We start from the raw sequence: 14,307 nt of genomic DNA on the forward strand, positions 1-14,307 counted from the left end.
AATTTTTCTTTTCTTCTGACTTCTTGCACAAGACAAAGAATTCTTTTGCTCTATGTCTCTTTTTTGGGGTACTCTTGATTCCCAGATGAACCTACCACATACGTAAATGCATTCTCTGGTTGACTGGGAAGGAGGCGTTCTGATAGGGATAAAAGGCAGAATTAAATTTTGGGATCATATCAGGGAGTAGTTTTCAAGATACAGCCTTGATTTAGGATGGTAATTGTAATCGACTGCATGTTTGTATATACCCCAGCCCCCCTCCCCCCCCATTTGTATGTTGAACCCCTAATGCCCAATGTGATATTTGGGGGTGGGGTCTTTGGGAGGCTATTAGGTTATGAGGGTAGAATCCTCATGATGGGATTAGTGCCCTTATAAAAAGAGACACATGAGAGCCTGGTGCTGGTTCTGACACACAGTTCACTGCTGGAGACTGACAGAGAAATTGGGGTGCCTGGGTGGCTCATTCGGTTAAGCATCAGACTCTTGCTTTCAGCTCAGGACATGATCTCACAGTTTGTGAGTTTGAGCCCTGCATTGAGCTCTGCACTGACATCCTGGAGCCTGCATGGGATTCTCTGTCTCTCTGTCTCTCTCTCTGCCCCTCCCCTGCTTGCTCTCTATCTGTTTATCTCTCAAAATAAATAAATGAACACTAAAAAAAAAAAAAGAGACACCTACATAACACTCAGCAACAGATTACACAATCTTCTCTACAACACAAAGAACATTCTTTGGGATAGGCCATACAACATTCAATAAATTTACAAATATTAAAATCATGCAAAATATGTTCTCTCACCAAAGAGGAATGAAATTAGAAAAAAAAAAATAGAAGGGAATTTTGGAGTTCCTTATGTAAGTGGAAAATCGCAGAGGAGATTAGAAGTACGTTGAGATAAATGAGAACAAAAGTATAACAGACTAAATGTGTGAGATGCAGCTAAAAAGTGCTTTAAGAAAAATTTCAGGGGCACCTAGGTAGCTCAGTCAGTTAAGTATCCAGCTCTTGATTTTGGCTCAGGTCACGATCTCATGGTTTATGAGATCAAGCCCTGAGACAGACACTGAGCTGACAGCCTGCTTGGGATTCTCTCCCTCTCTTTCTGCCCCTCCCCCACTCTCTCTCAAGCTCACATTTTCTCTCTCTCAAAAAAAATAAATACACTTTAAAAAAATAAATAAAAAAGAAAAAGAAAAATTTCAGATCAAACCTAAACTTCCTATCTTAAGGAGCTGGAAAAGAAGACCTAAAACCTAAACCTAAAACCATATGGAAGGAAACAATAGAGATAATAGTGTAAATTAATAAAATAAGGAAAACAAAACAAAAGCTGGTTTTTTGAAAAGATCAACAAAATGGTCAAACCTTTAGCTAGAGTGACCAAGAACAAGAACAGAGAAGACTCAAATTACAAAATTCAGGAATGAAAGGCAGGGGTGGGGGGTGGGGTGAGGGGACATTACTATTGACCTTACAAAAACAAAAGGGGTTATAATGGAGAATTATGAAGATTTCCAAGGCATTTCCAAAATTAAAAATATATTTCAAAAGATAGATAACTTAGAATAAACAAAAAATTCCTTGAAGAAAACTACCAAAACTGACAGATGAGGAAAGAGGCAACCCAAATACACCTACAGGTATAAAGATTGAATTAATAGTACTAATACTTTTTTAAAAAACCTCCCATTAAATAAAAGCCCAAGTTCCAATTGCTTCACTGATGAATTCTACTGAACATTTAAAAATGACTTAATACCAATTCTTCACAAATTTTTTCAAAAATTATGGGAGAAGGGAACACTTCCCAATTCATTCTATGAGGGTAGTATTACCCTGACACCAACCATTATTAAGAAACTACAAAATTATATCTTTTATGAATATATATGTAAAAGTTTTCAACAATAAGCTAGCAAATTGAATCTAGCAAAGTATAAAAGGGATTATGCAACATGTCCAATTGAGATTTATCCCAGGAATACAAGGTTGGTTTAACATCCAATAATCAATCAATAAAATACTCTATTTCAATAGATTAAAGAAAAAAAATCACACGATCATCTCAATAGACTAAAAGGAAGAGAAAAGGTTTGACAAAATCCAATTACCCTTTCATAATTAAAATACTAAACAAATTAGGAAGAGAAGACTTCTACTTGATAAAGGGCATCTATAAAAAACATAAACACAACTAACATAAAAATTCATGGTGAAAGACTGGATGCTTTCCCTCTAAGTTCAGAAGTAAGATAAGGACATATGCTCTTGCCACTTCAGCTCAACATTTTATTGGAGATTCTAGCCAGAGTAATTAGCAAGAAAAAGAAATAAAAGACATTAAGGTTGGAAAAGAAGAAGTAAAACTATCTCTATTTGTAAATGACATATTCTTATATACAGATAACCCGAAGGGATCCACAAAGAAACATTAGAGCTAACGAGTTTAATGAATTCAGCAAGGCTCCAGGGTGCAAGATCAATATATCAAAAAAAATCAATTCTCTATATATACTACAATTAAACAATCCAACAATGAAATTAAAAAAGTAATTCCAGCCACAGTAGCATCAAAAAGAATGAAATAATTAGGAATTAGTTTATCAAATAAGTGTAAGACATGTACTCTAAAAACTACAAAATACTGTTGAAATAAATTAAAGACATAGAAAGATATACATTGTTCATAGATCAGAAGACTAAATATTGTTAAGATGGCAATACTCCCCCAAATTACCTAAAGATTCAAACAATACATACCAGCTGGTTTATTTTCTTTCTTTTTTCTTTTTTGTTTCTTTTCTTTTTTCTTTTTTTTTTTTTTTTTTAAGAAATTAACAAGTTGAGGAGCACCTGGGTGGCTCAGTTGGTTAAGCATTGACTTCAGCTCAGGTCATGATCTCACAGTTCATGGGTTCGAGCCCCATGTAGGGCTCTGTACTGACAGCTCAGAGCCTGGAGCCTGCTTGGGATTCTGTGTCTCCCTCTCTCTCTTCCTCTCCCCCTGCTCACGGTCTGTCTGTCTGTCTGTCTCTCTCTCTCTCAAAACTAAATAAACATTAAAAAAAAAAAGTACATTTAAAAAAAAAAACAGAAATTAACAAATTGACCTTGAAACTCGCTAGCATTAGGATAGATTTACAGTGCTATGGAAAAGAATTGAGAGTCCAGAAATAAACCCTTACATTAATGACCAACTGATTGGCAGCAAAAGTGCCAAGACAGGGGGCTTCTGGCAGAGTAGGAGGATCCTAACCTCGCCTTCTCACATGACACTCACATTAGTGTAAATAATCCAGAAAAATACCTGAAGACCATCAAGCACACCCTCCACAGCTAAATGTAGAAAAGAGGCAGCAATGAGGAGGGCAGGAAGGGTAGAGACTAGCACTTCCACCTGTGGGACTGTCCAGGGCAGGGATGGACACCTCAGGCAAGGAGAGAGGAAGAGAAATAGCTTCATATACTGGGAAGGCCACACAGGAAAGACAAATCCCCATAACATTTGGCTTTGAAAACCAGAGAAGCTGAATTTCATGAGTTCTTACAACCAACAAACTTAAAACCTGCTAATTGGCTCTGGGACAGCCAAGAGGGGCAGGGAAAATTGAGTCCCCACACTTAAAGAGACAGCACAACAAACAGCTACTGGGAAATACAACATAGAAGCAGCACTCAGAAAAATGCCTGGAGCATACAGGAGGGAGATTTGTTTACTAATCTCAAACACATGCTAGAGGGGCAGGGATCTTTAAGAGACTTCTCTAGGAACAAAGGACCTTGTCAGCACCATTTCTCTTCCCCAACCCCCCAGCCCAAACAGGCCCTTGATGACATGCCCTACCTAACTTGCTAAACCACAGCCACACCCTCACATTCCCCTGTGGACCTGCCCGCTCTGGCCAGCCCTCAGCTCCAGGTCTCCTCCCTCAGCGGACCTACTCAACCTTCCTAACATTCTGTGATCCACCCTCATCCTGCGTGCTTCTGTTGACCCATCTCCTCCAACACACTCTTGCACAGAGCCCACCCAAAGTGGTACCACAAGCCTGGCAGTGTTCAAGGAGCTCCAACAGGGGCAGCCTCATGCCAGAGTGACTCCTGCCCCATGAAGAGGGAAAGATAACCACAAATACCAGTCAGACTGCGGTCCCAGCAGTGGGCTGGGGACACGAAACTGGTCTGACTGCAGGTCCTGTCCATAAATGACAGCTTCTCAGGGGACAAAATAAGAAAAGCACCTTGCATTCAGTGTTATGGCATGTCTGCCAAACGTCTGCTCTTACTCAAATGAAGCCCCAGGGGACCTCAGACTGGTCAACTAACCATACAGGGACCAAACCCTGCCCCTGCAGGCAAAGAGAGCCACTGCAGATGACTGGACTAAAGGCAAAGTGACCCAGCCACAACAGCAAGATGCATGCATCACACATAGGAGACACCCCTGAAGTGCCAGGTTCTGGGGAGCAGGGGACACCACACTGCAGGGCACTACAGGACCTCTCTTTCATAAGGCCATGTGGCTGACTACCCTAACACGCAGAAACAGAGAGAGTCAGACAAAATGAGGAAAGAGAGGAATATGTCTCAAATGGAATAAACAAACAAACAAAAACCCCACTAGAACAGAGCAATGAAACAGAGCTGGTTCTTTGAAAAGATCAACAAAATTGATAAGCCTCTGGCCAAATTCTTCAAAAAAAGAAAGAAGAAAAAAAAAGAGAGGACTCAAACAAAATCAGAAATGAAAGAGGAGAAATAACAATCAACACCACAGAAATACAAAGGATTATAAGAGAATATTATTAAAAAGTATGTGCCAACAAACTGGAAAATCTAGAAGAAATTTCTAGCAACATATAAACTTCCAAAACTAAATTAGGAAGAAATAGAAAATTTGAACAGACCTATTGCCAGCAATAAACTGAATCATTAATCAAAAAACTCCCAACAAACAAAAGTCCAGGACCAGACAGCTTCACAAGTGAATTCTGTCAAACATTTAAAGAACAGTTCATACCTATTTTTCTCAAACTAGTCCAAAAAATAGAAGAGGGATAAACACATCAGAATGCATTCTATGAGGCCTATCAGCACTACCCTGATACTGAAACCATTCCATAACACTGAAACAACACTCCATAAAAAGGAAACTACAGGCCAATATCTCTGATGAACATAGATGTAAAAATCCTCAACACAATATTAGCAAACTGAATCCAACAATACATTAAAAAAATCATTCACCACAATCACGTGGGATTTATTCCTGAGACGCAAGTTTGTTCAATATTCACAAATCAATCAACATGATACATTACATCAACAAGAGAAAGGATAAAAAAACATTTCAATAGATGCAGAAAAAGCATTTGACAAAGTATAACATCCATTTATGATAAAAATTCTGAACAAAGTAGGTTTTGAGGGAACATACCTGCACATAATAAAGACCATATATGAAAAACCCGTAGCTAACATCATATCCAGTGGTGAAAAACTGGGAGTCTTTCCCCTAAGGTCAGGAACAAGATAAAGATGTCCACTCTCATTAGTTTATTCAACATAGTATTGTAAGTCATAGCCACAGCAATCAGACAACAAAAAGAAATAAATGGCATCCAAATTGGTAAGTAAGAAGAAATACTTTCACTATTTGCAGATGGCATAATACTATGTATAGAAAACACTAAAGAGTCCACCAAAAAAAAACAACTAGAACTGATTAATGAATTCAATAAGGTCACAGGATAGAAAATCAACACACAGAAATCTATTCCATTTCTATATACCAATAGTCAAGCAGCAGAAAGAAATTAAGAAAACAACCCCATTTGCAATTGCACCAAAAATAATAAAATACCTAGAAGTAAACTTAACCAAGGAGTTAAAAGGCCTATACTCTGTAAAATAGAAAACATTGATGAAAGGTATTCACAATGACACAAACAAGTGGAAAGACATTCCATGGTCATGGATTGGAAAAACAAACATTGTGAAAATATCCCTACTCCCCAAAACAATCTACATATTTAATGGAATCTCTATCAAAATAACAACATTTTTCACAGAACTAGAACAAACAGTCCTAAAATTTGTATGGAACCACAAAAGACCTCAATAGCCAAAGCAATCTTGAAAAAGAACAACAAAACTGGAGATATCACAATCCCAGATTTCAAGATACTCTACAAAGTTGTAGCAATCAAAACAGTATGGTACTGGCACAAAAACAGATGACTAGATCGGTAGAACAGAAAAGAGTTAAGAAATGAACCCACAATTATATGGATAATTAATCTTTGACAAAGCAGGCAAGAATATGCAATGGGAAAAAGATAATTTCTTCAACAAATGGTATTGAAGCTACATGCAAAAGAATGAAACTGACCAGTTTTTAACACCAAACACAAAGATAATAAACTCAAAATGAACTAAAGACCCAATGTGAGATCTGAAACCATAAAAATCCTAGAAGAAAGCACAGGCAGTAATTTCTCTGACATTGGCTGTAGCAACATCTTTCTAGACATGTCTCCTGAAGGAAGGGAAACAATAGCAAAAATAAACTATTGGGACTACAAAATAAAAAGCGTTGGCACAGCAAAACAAACAGATAACAACACTAAAAGACAGCTTAGTGAATGGGAGAAAATATCTGCAAATAACATATTTGGTAAGGTTAGTATCTAAAATATATAAAACACTTAAACAACTCAACACCCCAAAACAAATAATCCAGTTAAAAATGGGCAGAAGACATGAACAGATATTTTTCCAAAGAAGACATACAGATGGTCAAAAGACACATGAAAAGATGTTCAACATCACTCATCATCGGGGAAATGCAAATCAAAACTATGAGATACCACTTCATACCTAAAAACAACACAAGAAACAACAGGTGTTGGTGAGAATGTGGAAAAAAAGAAATTTTAGTGTGCTGTTGGTAGAAATGTAAACTGGTGCAGCCACTGAGGAAGACCGTATGGAGGTTCCTCAAAAATTTAAAAATAGAACTACCATATTATCCAGTAATTCCACTACTGGGTATACACAAAGAATACAAAAGCACTAATTCAAAAACCCCTATGTTTATTCAGCATTGTTTATAATAGACAATATATAGAAGCAGCCCAATTGTCCATTGGTAGATAAATGGATAAAAAAGGTATATATGTGTACATACACACACACACACACACACACACACACACACACACACACACACACTGGAATAGTACTCAGCCATAAAAAAGAATGAATCTTGGCATTTGCAACAACATGGATGCATCTAGAAAGTATGATGATAAGTGAAGTAAGTCAGTCAGAAACAGACAAATACTATATGATTTCACTCATACGTGGAATTTAAGAAACAAAACAAATGAACCAAGAAAAAAGACAACCCCAAAAAGAGACTCTTAACTATAGAGAATAAACTGATGGTGACCAGAGGGGAGGTGGGTGGGGGCATGAGTGAAATTGGTGATGGAGATTAAGAGTACACTTATGATGAGCACTGAGTAATATATAGAATTGTTGAGTCACTATGATGTACATCTGAAACTAATGTAACACTGTATGTTAACTATACTAGATTTAAAATAAAATAAATAAGTAAATACAATTAATCTCCATATCAGGAAAGAAAATGTACTAAGATAATTTAGTGGAAACAGAACAGTCTATATAACAAATGGTTCTTGGGCAAGTATCTCTACATGCAAATGAATAAAGTTAGCTCTCTACTAAGACTATCTAAAAAAGAAAAAGACTCAAATGGAATCTTAGAATAAAATACAGATTCAATCGTTGTGACCTTGGATTAGATGAACACTTCTTAGATATGACATCAAAAACATATGTGACAAAACAAAACAAAAAATAAATTCGAAATCATAAAAATGTTAAACCTTTGTTCTTCAAAGGACACAATCAAGGAAGTGAAAATATAACACATAAGTTAGGCGAAAATGTTTGCACGTCATATATGATTAAAAAAAAAAATTGTGGCGCCTGGGTGGCTCAGTCGGTTAGGCGGCCAACTTCGGCTCAGGTCATGATCTCGCGGTCCGTGTGTTCGAGCCCCGAGTCGGGCTCTGTGCTGACAGCTCAGAGCCTGGAGCCTGCTTCGGATTCTGTGTCTCCCTCTCTCTGACCCTCCCCTGTTCATGCTCTGTCTCTCTCTGTCTCAAAAATAAATAAAAACGTAAAAAAAAAAAAAAACAAAAAAAACTTGTATCTGAAATACCTAAAGAACTCTTACAACTCAATAATAAAATAACAGACAACTCAATTAAAAATGGCAAAGAATCTAAATCGACATTTCCCCAAGAAAGAAATACATATGGTCAATGAGCATATGCAAAGGTACTTAACAGCATTAGCCATTAGGGAAATGCAAATAAAAACCACAATGAGATACCACTTCAAATTCAGTGTGGCTAGAATCAAAATAAACAGATAATGACAAGTGTTGGTGAGGATGTGGGAAAAGTGGAACTCACCTCACATATTTCTTATGGGGATGTAAAATGGCATAGCACCTTTGGAAAAGAGTCTAGCAGTTACTCAAAATGGGTAAACATAGCGTAACCGTATGACCACATGCACTCCTAGGTATAGCCGTTAAGAGATGTGAGAATATACATTCACACAAAAAGTTTTACAGGGACTACTCATTTTAACAAAAACATGGAGACAATCCAAATGTCCATCTACTGATGAATAGATAAATACAATATTCCACACAATGAAATATTGTTCTGCAATAAAAAGAAATTAAGAACTGATACCTGCTACAACATGGATGACCCTTAAAAACACTATGCTAACTGAAAAAAGCCAGTCATAATAAACCATATATTGTATGATTCCATTTATATGAAATGTTCAGAGCAGGTAAAAATATAAAGATAGCAAGTAGATATCTGGTTGCCGAAGACTGAGGGGATTTGATGGAAATGGGGAGTGACCGATGATGGGTACAAGGTTCCTTTTGTGGGTGATGAAAATGTTTTAAAACTGATTATGGTGACAGGTGCACAGCTCTGTGAATATACTCAAAACAATCAAACTGCACAATTTAAAAAAACAAACAAGAGGCATACTCCTTCACTCATTTTATGCCCAGAGTACCAATTATAAGCTTCTTAATCAAGTTGTCTGACACGTTCAATGAAGAAAATTCTTAGGGAATCAGCTACCTCATTTTTGTTGGCCAGTTCCCAGATAGAGGCTGAAAGATGCGGTTTGAAGAGTAACCCCAAGGAGTAAAGAAAGAGAAGAGTTGGTACGTAGTTAAATGTATGTGTGTGCACGCTCTCGTACACGTGCATGTTCATGGGATTTCAAAAAATGAATAATAAAAAATAGTGATTAAGAGTTACAGGTGTTTCCTTTTTTTTCTCATTGCTTTTAAAATCAATCCAAAGTTGGCTTAGAAGTTAACTGCAATATTTGTAAACTCAGTTCATTTGTTCACACTTCATTACTTTTGGACTCCATGTTTTCATCCTTAGCAAAGCAATTTTGAAATGAACTCTCTGATTTTCCATTGTGTTAATTAAGCACTTTTAATATATTCTCTCTTTTCATCTTTACAACTTACTACAACCTAAACCGTACTAAGTAAGTCTTAACGTTTTTCCCCATTTTTGAGATGAGGAAACTGAGGCACAAGCAAGTTAAGAAACATGCTGACAGTCACACAGAGAGAGCAAATGTACTCGTGAGTCTTTCTTACACAGTCTCAGGTATAATCTCAACTCTTGTCAAGAGGTGTACTGATGTTTGGCTTTTGGGGCCCCCTCATGATATTTTCTGAATAACCTCTGTTGAGACCATTGAAGTGTGGTCTCTCTCCCCACCCAATTATTCCTACCGCACAGGAATATATCAAATAGCAGAAAGACGGCAGTCACTTTGTCTTGTTTGGATGGTCACTAACTTTTCCTTGAATTAAGAAAAAGCCTACTAAAGATCAGAAGCAAAAAAAAAAAAAAAAAGGGCCATCAGGATAGGACATGTTGGAGATTTATTTTATTTATTTATTTTTTTTTAATTTTTTTTTTTCAACGTTTATTTATTTTTGGGACAGAGAGAGAGACAGAGCATGAACGGGGGAGGGGCAGAGAGAGAGGGAGACACAGAATCGGAAACAGGCTCCAGGCTCTGAGCCATCAGCCCAGAGCCCGACGCGGGGCTCGAACTCACGGACCGCGAGATCGTGACCTGGCTGAAGTCGGACGCTTAACCGACTGCGCCACCCAGGCGCCCCAATGGAGATTTAAAGTCAATAAAGAGTGTAAACTTGGCTTAACCTATTCTTAAATCTGGATTTTGAAATATTCTCCTACTCAGTATGTTCAGACAAGAACATCTCATGTGAAGGAGGCAGAGGACTGAAGCCCACTAGGGTCTTTGCACATTCGCTCGTGAGCTTATTCCCTCCATAAATATCCATTAAGTGCCTACTATGTGCCAGGCACTGTCAGTGAGCAAAATAAACATGGTCTTTGTCCTATGAAGCTTTTAGGATAGAGGGGGAGACAGCACTAAACAAACATCTTTAATTATGTAATTTCCATTATGGTAAGTGCTGTAAAGAAATCTAGGGTGCTGTGAGATCATAAAGAGGGAAACCCAACCTGACCTGAGATGCCAAAGAAAACTTCCCTGAGGGTGAGATACTTACACTGAGATTTTGCATATAAAAAGAGGAAGATCTGGGGCCCCTGGTTAGCTCTGTCCATTAACCGTCGTCCAACTCTTGATTTTGGCCATGATCTTATGGGTTCGTGGGTTCGAGCCCTGCAGCAGGCTCTGCAAAGACAGTGTGGAGCCTGCTTGGGATTCTCTCTCTCCCTCTCTCTTCCCCTCCTCTGCTCGCTTGCCCTCCCTCTCCCTCTCTCTCTCTCTCTCTCTCTCAAAATAAATAAACTAAAAAAAAAAAAGTTTAAATAAAAAAAGAGGAAGATCTGAAGCCTGTATCTTAAAAGGAAGAAAAAAACATTTAAAGACGCTCAAAAGACCAACAAAGAGAAGTTAGGCCTAAATATTGGTCTGAATTATAGAAATGATTGAACTTCAGAATATTTTTTAAAAAGCATAGGTGCATGTTTTTCAAACATATATTACAGCATAAATAAATGTTATCAGAGATCACAAAAACTTATTTTAAACACTAGACAGAACTCATTAGAATTACTCTACAGAATCCCATTAGTATCTAAAACAAAATTTAAAAAGATAACATCCTTAGAAAGAATCTATGCCTGACAAAAAACTGTGCATAAACTAGATGCTCAATAAACACTTCCTGAGAGGATGATGGAAACACCACTTCTTATATGGTTTTTACTACTAACATAGTATAATAGTTAAATTTAGTGAGCAATCCTTCACACCAGTGCAACAGTAAATGTCAGCTCAATCACAATTAAATTGCCTCAAATTTTCACTTAACATTGACTTGCTAGAGTTTACATTGAATGAAGGGAAAAAATTTCAAAAGGATTCTGCTTAAAAATGCTTTGTGCACCATTAGTAGAAAAAAATAAGCCTGAATGGGAATTTATTTCTAGAATTAGAACAGTTTCAAACTTAACAAATATTCCTTTGTTTCACTTACTAACAAGAAGGGATAACTTTAGTCTGCCAGTTTTAACTAGTTCAATGTCAATTATCCAATGTCTGAAGCTACAAATTGGTAACAAATGAAATAGTTTCTGGGCCCTTTTGTACAGTGCAAATGAAATGGTATCACTAGGGGACAATGTGCTTAAACTGCAGACACACACACACTGTCTCTCTCTCTCTCTCCACGCATGTGCGCACACACACACGCACACGTGTGTGTGTGTGTGTGTGTGTGTGTGTGTGTGTGTGTGTGTCTTTCTGGTGTGTCTTTTATTCCCAAGATGAGCAATGTTTGACTTTCAGCCCTGATAATTGTTGCTTTTCACTTGTGCATCTGATATCTAGTTGTTATTTTTTTAAATCCCCAAATAAGCTTTGATACCAAAATACATTGTTTTTCTCACTGCTTATTTCAGCTTAGACAGTAACGTGAGCTATAATGAGCTTTTGGTGCACTTGTTTTTCATGAATTCATAAAGCAAATCCAAACTGAGACTCAACCAGGGATTTGTGAAGGACACATTTGAAACAGTTTACAAACGCATGTGCATCACAGCAAACATACACGCAACTCTCACTCCTAAAAAGCACGTACGTGCAGCCATGTGCAAGTTCCAAGCAAGCTGTAACCTACTTTTATGCTGATTATTAGCTAGAAACTCTCCCATCCCCATTTTGTGCCCCTGTAAGTGCTTGGCTACTATGAAGGTATTACTTAAAAGTTCTGCTCTGGAAGAAGCAGAGAAACACCATGGAGCAAGAGGAATACAGTGTGCATTAGAGTTCTGGGAGCTGAATGACCCACAGTTAATTACTCAGCAATCACGGATAGATATCAGTGGGAAAGAAAGGACCTCTTTGCTCAGTCAGTGCTCAAGGATACATCATTCAAAAAGTATGCAAAACAAAACAGCTGTGTTCATAAACAGTGGCATTCATAAACCGCAGACACAAAAATGAAAAATCAGGAGGTACCTCCGGGAAATTTTCCCATTTATCTTAATAGTCTCCCTTCGTTGCTCTGTGCCACGAAGCCGGGGCCATGGCAACAGTTTGCTTCCCATCTTTCCACCAGGCTCTTGCAAAGGGGAGGGTCTCAGGACTCCCTGGCTGGCTGGCTCCCTGTTACTACCACCTCCCTGGCCATGATGCTATTCGAATCCGAGGCATTGATTGCTGCACTAAAACACTGCTGGGTTGGATATGAGACTTTTTTTTTTTAAGTTTATTTATTTTGAGAGAGAGAGAGAGAGCAGGGGAGGGGCAGACAGAGAGAAAGAGAGAGAATCCAAGCAGGCTCTACGCTGTCAGAGCACAGCACAGATGAGGGGGCTTACATTCATGAATTGTGAGCTGAGCTGAAAGCAAGAGTCGGGTGCTCAACAGACTGAGCCACCCAGGTGCCCTGGCTGTGAGGCGTTTTTAATTGCAGAACTCAGGACTCTATTTTCATGGAGAACATTATTGCACTATCAGGTTTTTTGTATACTTTTTAAATTTTTTTTTAATGTTTATTTATTTTTGAGAGACAGAGGGACAGAGCTCAAGCAGCGGAAGGGCAGAGAGAAAGGGAGACACAGAATCAGAAGCAGGCTCCAGGCTCTGAACTGTCAGCACAGAGCCTGACTCAGGGCCTGAACCCGTATACTGGAAGATCATGACCTGAGCCGAAGTTGGACACTCGACCAACTGAGCCACCAGGCACCCTTACGAGGTTCTTTTTAATTCTCTGATTGTTACAGGCATAATTTGTTTTAATTTTTTTTAAACATTTATTCATTTTTGAGAGACACAGACAGAGCATGAGTGGGGGAGGGGCAGAGAGAAGAAGACACAGAATCTGAAGCAGGCTCCAAGCTCTGAGCTGTCAGCACAGAGCCAGATGCGGGGCTGGAACTCACAAACTGTGAGATCATCACTGGGGCAGAAGTCGGATGCTTAACTGACTGAGCCACAGAGAGGCCCCTGTTACAGGCATAATTACCCAGGAAAACTACTATGCAATCAGTAGCCCATTTGAAAAGCTGTCTTTGTGCTGTCAGAAGAGAGGAGATAGACTGGAGAAGTTTTGAGGTATGATAAAAGAAGAAGAAACAGGCAGAAAATATGTTACCTGCAAATTCACATATTTCACACCCAGGCAGGATTTTTCCATTTAGTTTTCTATTAAAAGCTGAGTAATTGCAATATGAAAGCGTGAACACAAGATTGAAAAGTAACAACTAACAGCATATCATTCCGTAAGGAGTAGAAAATGAAAAGTAAATTAACTGAGTGTTGGCAAGTATCAATATCCTGGTAATATAAAACCCATCAGAACCCATGTGTGTAATACTGCCTCAAACAACTCACTGGAAATGGAAATAAAATGCATTCACTTAACGTTCGAAGATTTTAAGGTCAGGGAATTGGTATTTGTTCACAGCTAAAAGGCAGTGATGATTCAGCTCTTTCTGATATATGTGGAAATTTGTAATACTTATCATCCGTGTATCATTATCTCATGGTTCTTGCAGGGATCCCAGCTTTTAATTTCCTGAGCGTACTTAAAACCTCAACCACAATGTTAGATGTCATGGTATTTCATTTCAAGGTAAAAAAAAAAAAAATAAGCGTTCAAAAATGGATGGCACTCTGTTTACTTGACCAACATATCT

General features: G+C 38.1%; 1 protein-coding gene across 5 annotated transcripts in view; it reads right to left on the bottom strand.

Annotated features, from left to right (window-relative positions):
• Window positions 1-14,307, bottom strand: part of FAT3 (FAT atypical cadherin 3) — a 671,242-nt gene that overhangs the window by 267,464 nt on the left and 389,471 nt on the right. The gene's annotated exons all lie outside the window — the stretch shown is intronic.

Source organism: Leopardus geoffroyi, chromosome D1 (assembly GCF_018350155.1).
Source record: "Leopardus geoffroyi isolate Oge1 chromosome D1, O.geoffroyi_Oge1_pat1.0, whole genome shotgun sequence".
In the NCBI taxonomy this organism is placed as follows: domain Eukaryota; kingdom Metazoa; phylum Chordata; class Mammalia; order Carnivora; family Felidae; genus Leopardus; species Leopardus geoffroyi.